This window comes from Nuphar pumila, chromosome 4 (genome assembly GCF_984573655.1).
Source record: "Nuphar pumila chromosome 4, dmNupPumi1.hap1.1, whole genome shotgun sequence".
NCBI classification, from domain to species: Eukaryota; Viridiplantae; Streptophyta; class Magnoliopsida; order Nymphaeales; family Nymphaeaceae; genus Nuphar; species Nuphar pumila.
Window position 1 is genome coordinate 134,307,518 of NC_143252.1, and position 13,927 is coordinate 134,321,444.

General features: G+C 37.4%; 1 long non-coding RNA gene across 1 annotated transcript; it reads left to right on the forward strand.

Annotated features, from left to right (window-relative positions):
* Positions 1-241: 241 nt before the first annotated feature.
* Positions 242-664, forward strand: LOC149841148 (uncharacterized). The gene is made up of 2 exons (XR_016431636.1): positions 242-292; positions 369-664. It is a non-coding gene; the product is annotated as an uncharacterized LOC149841148 (long non-coding RNA).
* Positions 665-13,927: the final 13,263 nt, after the last annotated feature.

A 13,927-nucleotide genomic window follows, 5' to 3' on the forward strand; every position in this document is an offset into this window, starting at 1 on the left:
TGCATTGTAATACTTGATGTGAATGACTTCAATTATCTGAATGTATTATAATTTATGCAATTAACGAATGATTTGAATTAGTGCAATACTTGATGTCAATGATTTGAATTATTTGAATGCATTGCAATGCTTGATGTGAATGACTTGAATGCATTGTAATACTTGATGTGAATTATTTGAATGTATTGTATGACATATGTTATTTGTTAGAATATGGTTCATGGAGGTTATAGTGGTCGTTCATCCAGTAGTAGCCAGGCTCAACCTTCATCTTCACGGGCTCCTGTGATAGGTATATCATATAACTAATTAGATGCTTGATTAGTTCAAATGCACATTCTGAGAATTTCTAATGTATTTTTTTACAGATGATGTTGCGCCTGTACACGACCCACCTACACCAGTTGATCGCACAAGTCAACAGCCAACACAGGAAACAGGGTCTTCTCAGGCTGGCACAAGAAGACTCATTCGAATAGTGTATATCGATAATCGACCGTAAGTATTTTGTTTTCAATTATTGCATATCTTTTAAATATTTTATATTGATATTTACTGTGTAACAATTCATGTGCAGCACGAGGTTTGAGCCACAAGAAGTAGTACGGGAGATTAGGAATTCACTTCTTCAACATCTACCAGGACCAGTTGCTCAATGGAAAAAGTACCCAAAGGAGGTGTTAGACAGATTGTGGTCCTCATTCATGGTATACAGTTGTTCCTCATAGTTAATGTGTTTCATATTTAATTTATTTAAGCAATGTCTACTAACTTTCTGAAAATATTTGTAGGCTTCGAATCGCTTTGCAACTACGGTGGAAGAAAATGATGCAAGGAAGGTGTGGCAGAAGGTGGCTGCCAATCGATTTGCAGACATGCTGCACACTATGAAGACTGCAGCAAAAAAAGCATCTGGCGTAGTAGATGATCCATTACTGTGGAAGAGCCATGGTCCTATTACTATCAGGAGAGATTACTGGGATGAAATGTGCGATAAGTGGGCGGGAGATGCATTTAAAAATCGCTCTGCGAATGCTTCACAAAATCGATCGAAGATGCCCGAAGCCCATCTACACACAGGTGGATCTAAGACATTTGGGAGCCACCTAAAGAAAATGGTAACTCATCAATATATAATATTAATTTTATAAGTATTGTTGTAAACTTGTGTACTAAATCTTTTGTCATTTAACTTCGCAGGAAGCAGAAAAAGGAGGCAGTGTACCATATAAGGATGTGTTTGTAGAAACACATAAACGGAAGACCACGGGAGTCTTCGTATCAGAGAAGGCGAGAACGACAACGGTATGTATTAATTCTATTAATAATCATAGCAATATATATGTAAGTTATCATAATGTTATCATTAATTATTAATGAATACTTTAAACATTATTTTGTAGGAGGCATATGAGCAACAGATGGTAGAGCGATATGGCGAAGACGCTACTCAGCATCCATCATTTGATCCTACAGCATGGGTGACTGCAGCAGGTGAACCCAAAAAAGGTCGCGTGTTCGGGTTTGGGAGTAATATGAACACTTCACCAGTTATCGCTTCTTCCAGTTACGGCTCACCGACTTCTTGCGCCGACATAAGCTCCAAGCAGCCGACTATTCTTTTCGGTGATGATGTACGCGAGATCATTAATGAATCACTGAATAACTACTTCCAATACACCGTCGCCCCCTTTCTCCGAAATGAGATCAAGGCTGCTGTTCAGGATAGGGGATCTTCGATTCCAGGTGCCTCTCAGGTATAATCACATATATAGTTTTTTTGACTGTCTTAAAGCACATCTGAGCATGGTAGAATCACATATAGAGTTTTTCTAGATGCCTTAGAACACATATGAACATGCTATAATCACATATTCAATTTTTTTACTGCCTTAGCACACATACGAGCATGATAGAATCACATATATAGTTTTTTGCCTGCCTTAAAGCACATCTGAGCATGGTAGAATCACATATAGAGTTTTTTTATATGCCTTAGAACACATATGAACATGCTATAATCACATATTCAATTTTTTGACTGCCTTAGCACACATATGAGCATGATAGAATCACATATAGAGTTTTTTTATTGCCTTAGATCACACATGAGCACATGATAGAATCACATATAGTGTGTAATTTATTTCATTATATTTTGTTTATCAATACTGACTGTTCTTTTCTTGTGTAGGCTGCTAGCGATAATCTGGATAGTGGAGCTGAAGGGACAGATAAAGACAATGAACAAGAAGACGCACAAAATCTTGGCGATGATTAGAGGACTGTGTTGAAGAAGTTCTATTTTTTTTATTTTTCCTAAATGTAATTGTTGAATTGTAAATAATTAAACTTCTTAATTTTAAGGTGGAACGATTAATTATTGTAGATACTTGTTATATGAATTTTTTTGTGTGGTTTGTTTTTTATTTACAGGAAATATAAATTGTACAAGAAATAGAAATTGTACAGAAAATATAAATTTTTAAATAATTTTTTTTTGATTTTTTTTCGTGTTTGCGACGGATGATTCCGTCGCTATTCATATTAATCTAGCGACGGCATAGCGACGGAATTAAATCCGTCGCCAAGCCGTGGTCGCCGTTTAGTACCGGCGGATTGGCGACGGAATATAGCGCTCGTTATTCCGTCGCAATTAGCGACGGACCTGGTGACGGAATAATTCCGTCGCCAGTTAGCGTCGAAATATTCGCGACGTAAGCATACTGTCGCCTCGTTGTCGCTAATCTGTCGCTAACTATGTTAGCGACGGATTAGCGACGGAATGTGGTCGTCGCTAATCTACTGCTTTGTTGTAGTGGGCCATCAATCACCATTGACACTACATTGTTGGATCTTCTTCTGGTGGAGGTGCACATGTAAAAAACGTGTGTTTAGCTCATTAGATTTTAATCAGCTTTTATCTAATGCACTTACGCTTCCTTCATTAATTGATACTTTTGACCAGTTGCCATTCCATTTTCAAATTTAAAGCCCTTGTGTCATCTGTTACACTTTCCTCTCCTAGTTGAAGCGCCTTGAGTTTGAATTTTCATTTCTCGATATCTTTGAATTTTGCTATACACTTAGCTTTGCTCCATTCAATAAGCTTGTGCTTCACAAAAGAGAGTTTAGTATGCAGCCTTTGCGTTGCCCACCTTCCTCGAACAAGGTTCCTCATGCCACCATTCACATGAGGATTCCATAAAACCTAGTTCCTTATACCACCAAAGTTTCATATGAAAGGTCTTTAGGGTTCGTGGGCCACTCGACCTTCAAGGCAACCAAATCATGGCATGGTCTAAAACTGTGATGGGGTCGGCATAGGCATACAAGTCATACAACTGTTGCAACATAGGTAACGAGACCAAGAATCTATCTATTTTTTGCATTATCAGGGGAGCTCTCTTAGTTAACCATGTGTATTTGGCGCCTTGCAAGGTTACAACTATCAATAAGACCAGCAAAGTTACACATGTTACGTGTATAATGTTGAGATTTGTTTGAATCCTACATTTGTAAGATGAAATTGAAATTGCCTCCTATGCATCATTGGTCTGTTAGGCGCAGGACCAACTCATCTCTCACTTTCTTTAGCTCTGAACAAAGTTCCTTCTTTAAAGAGCTCGTGCAAGGGCCACAGGAATGGAGTAGCATCCATTGGATCCGAAAAGAGAATAGAGACCGAGAAGTCTCCAACATAAGTAACCGTTCTCCTCTCTCGAAGCGATCAAAATGTCACCCGATATTCTTTTCCTCGTCGGATCGCATAACCACAATTCCACCATGTCATTCATGAGAGCACGATACATCGACATCTTTGTCTATTGAATGCAAACAATATCAAGCCTTTTCTGGCCGATTATGCTCGAGAGAAAGGTCTAGTTATCGCGGCCACACAAGCCGTAGGTATTTCAAGATACGATCTTCATTTGGGTCACATCATCCTGTAGACCCCAGTGTCGACCATCCCACAACTACACCCGACTACGCTCGCGGCCCTCTTCGTGCCCATCTCTGCAATCCTCTCCCGTCGCGTATTGGGTGCCATCTCTAGCTTGATGGCGTTATGTATCTCTCCTAGGAACTCGCCACCGGGCTGCCTTATCTTTTCTCTATCCCTCCAAAAGACGCTGCAACCCGCCTCTATAATGGCTCCTTCAAATAAGAATGGCAACGCCATTGAGGCCTCGTTAAAGCTACCAACACGAATGACTCCCCCAAGCAAAGAGCTCCATGTCTTAGAGGCTCACGTAAACACCGTCCATCCTTCTTGGCCTGCCACAGCCGAACTTCTCTCTTAAGAGATGAGGATGACATTGGTCTCGTTCAAAGCCACATCTCAAGCATTTTGTCATATCCAAGCCATTGAGAGTAGTGCATTCTTGGCACCACCATCCCTGCGATTCTAGGTGCAGTCAATTGCCTGTTTGCATGAGTTGAAGAACGGATGCTGGTTTTGTTTAGACCCTTTAGTATGCATGGGTTGGATGTAGTTGTAGTCATGGCCAGTTTGTGTGAGGATCGGGTGTACATCCTGCCATGAAAGAGATCCGGCTTGCACACATCGAATGAGCATAGCTACCCGTAATCGTTCCACCTTAAAATTAACATCTTGATGTGACCCATCGTCCATAGCTTATCATGGTGAAATCTGACGGCCATCTGATTGACGTCTGTCGACTGACGTCAATGGAGGCCTCCTAGCTCCTGCTCGATATCCTCCAGAGATTCACTGTTAAAAGGCCAGAACTGGATTATCCGTCCACCAGTTTATCTTTGCATGCATTAAAATATAACTGTGTAGGAAAGATTGCATTCATTTGAAAATTTAACAGTTTAAGACAGGTCGTGCAACGCTTCATCGTTAGGCTTCCATTATTTTTTTAAGTCCATCATTCACGTTTAGTTTTAGCCATATTTTAGGACGTGTACGCGTACACTTGTATTTGAGAACGCATCCGTGACCTGTGTTCCCCCCTTCTTTAAGCATGGCCATCAAGATCTTATAACTGTAACAAAAAAGTTTGTGTTGTTTATTAGTATAGATAGTAGAATGGTCATTGCCACAGATGGCACTCAATAAATATCCCTTTAGAACCTCTCATATAGATGATGGTTTTCTTTCTTCTCTTGTCTCATTTGCTAAAAAATTGTTAGAAGGACTGGGCAATTATTTTATATATGCTACGCAACGTCTATGAAGGCGTGTTTGCAGTGGTGAACAAATGATCTTCTTAGCTTTGTATTATCATGGAAATAGTGTAACAGTGTCCTCACGCATCAAAATCATAAAAGGATGGGGAATAACTACCTTAAAACATTGCCATAGCTTGCCTGAGACCTTTTCAATTTTCGTTTCTTGTGCCTTAAAAAAATAACCATCTTCACCAAGAATACAAATGACGTCCTTTGATCTCATGGTTCTGAGTTGTAACTTACAACTTAACTTTTCTTTCTACTTCAGAGAGGTTTTGAGGGCCTAGGTCTACGTAGAACTTTGTTGAAGATAAAATATAACGGGGAAAATATCCAATCACCTTAGTTCTTGTGCACATTTACTAAATTATAACCTAGCAGAATTGAGACCATCTACTCGCATGGATTTCAATTACAAGAGATCCCTTTAGCCACATTTTCTTTTTCAGCTATTTCTCTGCTTATTAGTAACGAACTCAGGCTATGTCCAACTTTATTTATTTTAGTGTTACCTATAGTGTTCCCTGGCTCTGCTTGCTCCTTCATCTTGAACCGATTGATGTAATCAGTTGTTGATTATGCAATTGATTGCTGAAAATTCCTTCTCATCATCATGACCGCAAGCATGAATGTTTTTTCCACCACAACAAAGCAGTGGATTAGCGACGACTACATTCCGTCGCTATTCCGTCGCTAATCCGTCGCAAACAGGCTTAGCGACGGATTAGCGACGACGAGGCGACGGTATGCTTACGTCGCGATTTTTTCGACGCTAATTGGGGACAGAACAAATTCGTCGCCCGGTCTGTCGCTAATTGCGACGAAATAACAAGCGACGTATTCCGTCGTCAATCCGCCGGTACTAAATGACGACCTCGGTTGGCAACGGATTTACATCCGTCGCTAGATTTATATGCATAGCGACATAAACATCTATCACAAACACGAAAAAAAAATTGAAAATTAAATACCGAGAACGGTACAATTTATATTTCTTGTATAATTTATATTTCCTGTAAATAAAAAACAAATTACATATAAAATTTCATATAAAAGGAATCTACAACAATTAATCGTTCCACCTTAAAATTAACAAGTTTAATTATTTACAATTCAACAATTACAATTTGGAAACAAAAAAAAATAGAACTTCTTCAACACAGTTCTCTAATCATCGCCAAGATTTTGTGCATCTTCTTGTTCATTGCCTTTATCTGTCCCTTCAGCTCCGCTACGCTGATTATCGCTAGCAGCCTACACAAGAAAAGAACAGTCAGTATTGATAAACAAAAAATAATGAAATAAATTACACACTATATGTGATTCTATCATGTGCTCATATGCGTTCTAAGGCAATAAAAAAACTTTATATGTGATTCTATCATGCTCATATGTGCTCTAAGGCAGACAAAAAACTCTATATGTGATTCTATCATGAATTATATGTATTTTAAGGCATTAAAATTTTTTTATAGGTGATTATATCATGCTCAGATGAGTTCTAACACAGCTAGAAAAACTCTATATGTGATTCTACCATGCTCATATGTGCTCTAAGGCAGACAAAAAGCTATATATGTGATTCGATCATGCTCATATGTGTGCCAAGGCAGTCAAAAAATTGAATATGTGATTATAGCATGCTCATATGTGTTCTAAGGCAGACAGAAAAACTCTATATGTGATTCTATCATGCTCATATGTGTTTTAAGGCAGACAAAGCAAAAAACTTTATATGTGATTCTATCATGAATGATATATGTTCTAAGGCAGTAAAAAAAACTCTATATGTGATTTTGGCATGCTTATATGTGTTTTAAGGTAGTCAAAAAACTGAATATGTGATTATAACATGCTCATATGTGTTCTAAGGCAGTAAAAAAACTGAATATGTGATTATAGCATGCTCATATGTGTTCTAAGGCAGTCAAAAAAACTTTATATGTGATTCTGTCATGCTCATATGTGCTCTAAGGCAGGCAAAAAACTTTATATGTGATTATAGCATGCTCATATGTGCTCTAAGGCAGGCAAAAAACTCTATATGTGATTCTATCGTGCTCATATGTGCTCTAAGGTAGACAAAAAGTTATATATGTGATTCGATTATGCTTATATGTGTTCTAAGGCAGACAAAAAACTGAATATGTGATTATACTTGAGAGGGATCTGCAATCGAAGATCCCCTGTTCAGCACAAAACTATTGAACTCATCTCGGAGAAAGGGGGCGATGGTGTCATGGAAGTAGTCATTCAGTGTGTCCTTAATGATCTAGCGTACATCATCACTGGAAAGAATAGGTTGCTGCTTAGAGCTTATGTCGGCGGAAGAAGTCTGTGAGCCGTAACTGGAAGAAGCGATAACTGGTGAAGTGTTCATATTACTCCCAAACCCGAACACGCGACCTTTTTTGGGTTCATCTGCTGCAGTCACCCATGCTGCAGAATCAAATGATGGATGTTGAGTAGCGTCATCGCCATATCGCTTTACCATCTGTTGCTTATATGCCTCCTACAAAATAATGTTTAAAGTATGCATTAATAATTAATGATAACTTGCATATTACAATGATTATTAATAGAATAAATACATATCGTTGTCGTTCTCGCCTTCTCTGATACGAAGACTCCCGTGGTCTTCCGTTTATGTGTTTCAACAAACACATCCTTATATGGTACAATGCCTCATTTTTCTGCTTCCTGCGAAGTTAAAGGACAAAAGATTTAGTTCACAAGTTTGCAACAATACTTATAAAATTAATATTATATATTGATGAGTTACCATTTTCTTCAGGTGGCTCCCAAATGTCTTACATCCACCTGTGTGTAGATGAGCTTCGAGCATTTTCGCTCGATTTTGTACAGCCTTCGCAGAGCGATTTCGAAATGCATCTCCCGCCCACTTATCGCACATTTCATCCCAATAATCTCTCCTGATAGTAATAGGGTCATGGCCCTTCCACTGTAGTGGATCATCTATTACGTCAGATGCTTTTTTTGCTGCAGTCTTCATATTGTGCATCATGTCTGCAAATCGATTGGCAGCCACCTTCTGCCACACCTTCCTTGCATCATTTTCTTCCGCCGTAGTTGCGAAGCGATTCGAAGCCTACAAATATTTTCAGAAAGTTAGTAGACATGACTTAAAAAAAATAAATATGAAACACATTAACTATGAGAAACAACTGTATACCGTGAATGAGGACCACAATCTGTCTAACACCTCCTTTGGGTACTTTTTTCATTGAGCAACTAGTCCTGGTAGATGTTGAAGAAGTGAATTCCTAATCTCTCGTACTACTTCTTGTGGCTCAAACCTCGTGCTGCACATGAATTGGTACATAGTAAATATCAATATAAAATATTTATAAGATATGCAATAATTGAAAATAAAATACTTACGGTCGATTATCGATATACACTATTTGAATGAGTCTTCTTGTGCCAGACTGAGAAGACTCTGCTTCCTGTATTGGCTCCTGACTTGTGTGATCAACTAGTGTAGGTGGGTCGTGTATAGACGAAACATCATCTGTAAAAAAATACGTTAGAAATTCTCAGAATGCGCATTTGAACTAATCAAACATCCAATTAGTTAAATGATATACCTATCACAGGAACCCGTGAAGATGAAGGTTGGTCCTGGCTACTACTGGATGAGCGACCACTGTAACCTCCATGAACTATATTGTAACAAATAACACATGTCATACAATACATTCAAATAATTCACATCAAGTATTACAATACATTCAAGTCATTTGCATCAAGTATTACAATAATTCAATTCATTCGCATCAAGTATTGCAATACATTCAAATGATTCGCAACAAGTATTATAATACATTTAAATCATTCATATCAGGTACTGCAATGCATTCAAGGCATTCACATCAAGCATCGCAATGCATTCAAATCATTCGCATCAAGTATTACAATACATTCAAATAATTCAAATCATTCACATCAAGTATTGCAATAATTCAAATCATTCGTATCAAGTATTACAATACATTCAAATAGTTCAAATCATTCACATCAAGTATTGCAATGCATTCGAATCATTCGTATCAAGTATTCCAATACATTCAAATAATTCAAATCATTTACATCAAGTATTGCAATACAACTCATTCATTCACATCAAGTATTACAATACATTCAAATAATTTAAATCATTCACATCAAGTATTACAATGCATCCGAATAATTCGTATCAAGTATTACAATATATTCAAATAAATTTTTTAATCATTCACATCAAGTATTGCAATACAACTCATTCATTCGCATCAAGTATTACAATACATTCAAATAATTCAAATCATTCACATCAAGTATTGTAATGCATTTAAATAGAGGTTTATATTACAAGATTTTGCTCACTAGCTTGAGAATTCTTCCTCGTCACTTGTTTGACTTTCTTCTTCTTCTTCTTCATTGTTTACCCATCCACTTGGTACATCATTTGGATCACATTCCTCTATGAATGTTTCATCGGCCAATGGAGATATGACATACATATCATGCGCAACATCGTGACCATAAGCAATGTCATAGATATCATCTGATTGATAGTAATCGTTGTCTTCAGCTAACTTATCTTCCTGTAACTGATCATACTCAGGGTATAGTTTGGACTTCACCTTGCAAACTGCCCACCATTCATTTCTATCTGACTTTTTTATATTCAGATATGAAGTATAATAAACTTGTTGAGCTTGCGAGGCTAATATGAATGGTTCATATGTTCCAAACCTGGATTTATGATTCACCTCCACAATGCCTGAAGCTTTGTCGAGTCTTGTTGCAGTTGGATCAAACCAATGACACTTGAATAAAGTTACTCTGTTATTTATGCCTAAGTAAGTCAACTCCATTATTTCCTCTATAACACCATAGTAATCATGTTCATTTTCACCGTAGCTGCTACCCTTGACACACACACCACTATTCATCATTGATTTGTTTATACCGTAATCTTTTGTATGAAATCGATAACCATTTACGATATACCCGTTGTAGCATTGCATAACTTTGGTCGGACCATTTTCTAAATCATATATTTCTTGATCTTTAACATCACTGTGGCAGACCTACGCATAGACAAAAACAATGATTGTGATCACGATCAATTAAGTAATTTAGTGTTGTTTACAAGTACAAAATTTATGTTAGCTTCTTTACCAACTGTTTCAACCACTCCATAAACTTAGTTTCACGTTCTTTGTGTACTTCTACATCAATGAGATGTGAAACTTCTTTTTGCAACTCCAGATCAAATCGTCTGCAAAGCACAAATACTTATATTACCGAGCCATGTATCCACGTATAGAACATAAAAGGATTTATAATTGTGTTGTGTCTACATATACTTACTCGATGTATGGGTCGATCGCTAAGCAATTAAAAAGAATATAGATGTGTGTTGCGTCTTGCTCTCGATCTGTCAAGAGCCTTGATCGACAACTACCAAATGCATGCCCAAGTGGTTGAAATATCGACAGTGTGTCAGCTACAATTACTTGTTCTCCATCATTGTTACGGGACGGGCATGTGTAACGTGTTGGAATATGAGGTTCGAAGTACATAGATGAGAAATTTGAAATCTCTTCTAAAGTGTACGCCTCACAAATAGAGCCTTCTACTCTTGCTTTATTACAAACCTTTTTTTGTGGTCGAACATGCATCTGGCAAAAATATACATTTCAAATTTTAAATATCTGTCATTAAAGAGACAAATATAAAAAAATATATACCTTTCAAATGGGTACATCCATCGATATTGCACAGGGCTACCAACCTTAGTTCATATGGCAAATGTATGATAAAATATTCCATAACATCGAAAAATGCTGGCGGAAATATCTTTTCTAGCAGACAAACAGTGGTGATGACAGAGTCCTTGAGATTCATTACATCTGATACTACGACCTTCGATGCACATAATGTTCTAAAAAATCTGCTCAACTCAGACAATACCCCCCATATAGGTTTGTCTAACATATCATGGAATGCTAGGGGTATCAATCGTTGCATAAAGATATGACAATCATGGCTCTTCAACCCATATAATTGTCCATCGTCAATCTTCACAGCCTGAGCAATGTTAGAGATATATTCATCTGGAAATCTCAATTGTCTCAACCATTGACATACATGTTTTATTTGATCAGGTCCGAGCGCGTACTTTGCCTTTGATTTCAGTACTTTGCCATTATACTCTTTGAGTTCCAATTCTGGTATTTTACATATTAATTTTAAATCTATACGGGTCTTCAGATTATCCTTCATTTTCCCTTTAACATTCATTACTGTATTGAACACATTATCAACCACATTTTTCTCCGCATGCATCATATCCAAATTATGTCGTATCAATAGGGTCGGCCAATACGGTAGTTCCCAAAAAATAGATTTCTTCGTCCAATTGTGATCTTTCCCAAATCTACAGAAGGGTGTAGGACTGCGAGCATCTGTTAATACATCTGGAAAGTATCGCAATCTTCTTAGAATCTCTATGCCAGACAATCTTGAGGATGAACCATCCATTTCAGTTGTGCCTGCTGTAAATGCATTCTTTTGACGTCGGAACGGATGATCGCTGGGTAGAAATCGACGATGGCAATCAAACCAGCAAGGCTTCCTTCCATGCCTCAATCTAAAAGCTTTGGAATCCTCCATGCAGTACGGACAAGCCAACCTCCCATGTGTGCTCCAACCAGATAACATACCATATGCAGGGAAGTCACTGATTGTCCATAAAACAACGGCCTTCATGTTGAAATTTTGTTTTTTGTGGGCATCATATGTGGTAACACCGTCATCCCACAGTACTTTTAGTTCATCAATCAATGGCCTTAAATATACATCAAATTTTGGCCAGGTGAGGTCAGACCAGGGATCAACAGAGACAAGAAAAGATTTGGACGTTTTATACACAAGCTTGGTAGAAGGTTGTATGGAGTTACAAATACTGGCCAACATGAGTATGAAGTTGATTTACCCCCAAATGGATTAAATCCATTTGTACATAGACCGAGTCTAACATTTCGCACTTTCATTGCAAAGTTCTGATGAGTACAATCAAAGTGCTTCCAAGCTTCAGCGTCAACAAGATGCGTGATCTTGTTTTCATCGTGTCGAACTTTATTTACATGCCATCTCATGTGTTTAGTTGTCCTTGAAGACATATACAATCGCTGCAATCTAGGAGTGATAGAAAAGTAGCAGAGCGACTTATATGAAACTTTATTTGATCTCGTGCTACCATTGCCTCTTGTCTTTGGCTTGAACCGAGGATGCCCACATGACGGGCATGATATATTGTTTTCCTACTTCTTGAAATACAACATGCAATGATTTGGACAAGCATCATTCTTTTTGTAACACATACCTAGAGCGTTGACCATAACTTTCGCATGATAGAAATTTTGTGGCAATTTTTCATCTTTGGGCAACATACTCTTCACAATCATGCACAAACAGTCAAAACATGATTGACTCAAATTATACTCGGGCTTCAAATTCATTAGTTGAAGAACTGCAGACAAGATAGTGTGACTCTCGCAACTGTTCCAAAGTGGTTCATCAACATCTCTAAGTAAATCATAAAATCTACTAGCTGCATCGTTTGGCGATTCTTCACCTACGACAGTTCTTACATAACTAGAACTCATAGCATAACCCAGTTCTGTTCCTGCGGTATCAAATATCAAATCCGTATATGGATTATCGTGCACCAAATTCACCCGTGCATCAAAATCGTTTCTAAATTCTTCTCCATGAAACATCTAGTTCTGATAATCACTCACAAAACCCTTCCTGTATAGGTGATGTCTAACGCTATGAGTTTCTACAAATAGATTATTCTTACAAATCTTGCAGGGACACCTAATCTGACCTGTGGGATCCACTATACTAACACTTGCCATTGCAAATTCAATAAAACTTTCAACACCATCCATATATTCATGCGATAACTCATTGTCCACTATCCTACGGTACATCCATTCACGATTTGCAGTCATTTTCTTATGATGTTACGAATAATAACATAACGAATTAAAAGAGAACAATCAGAATGCTACGATAAAGAAAATATCAAATTTATCATGCAATATATGATGTCATATAATAACAAGAATTTTGATGCATGCATTGATAACTTAATATTTTCATGTGCAAACTATTAATGACACGATACAATCATTTGAAGCATGCTTTCATTATACAATTTCACATGAAAGTCATAATCAAATTGAAAGTAACTACATGCAAGCATGGATACAATTATATCAAACATTGCAATACACCGTAATCATTCATATCAAATAAATGACAAACATGTACATGCAGCAAACACACTTTAATATTTCATTAACTACTACCATACCTAGCATGAACTCCGTACTTCAAAAATAAGAACACTTTCATATTCATACATTAAAATTATGCTCAGCATGATCTCCGATCTCCAACAAAGCAACCCTAAATATCAACAACTAAGTGAGTGTGTGAACAATAAAGTGTTACATCTAATAAATTAAATAACATGTGATACGCTTGCATCACTTACTCACCACGAGTATTTACCCGATTTGCATTGTTTTTGTCACTTACTTACCACAGGTGGCTGAGCACAAGTTGGTTTCGTTGAAAAATCTGCACAAAAAAATGTTGTTTTAAAATGAAGTCACCACAAAAAAAGAGGTTGTTCCTGCAGAGG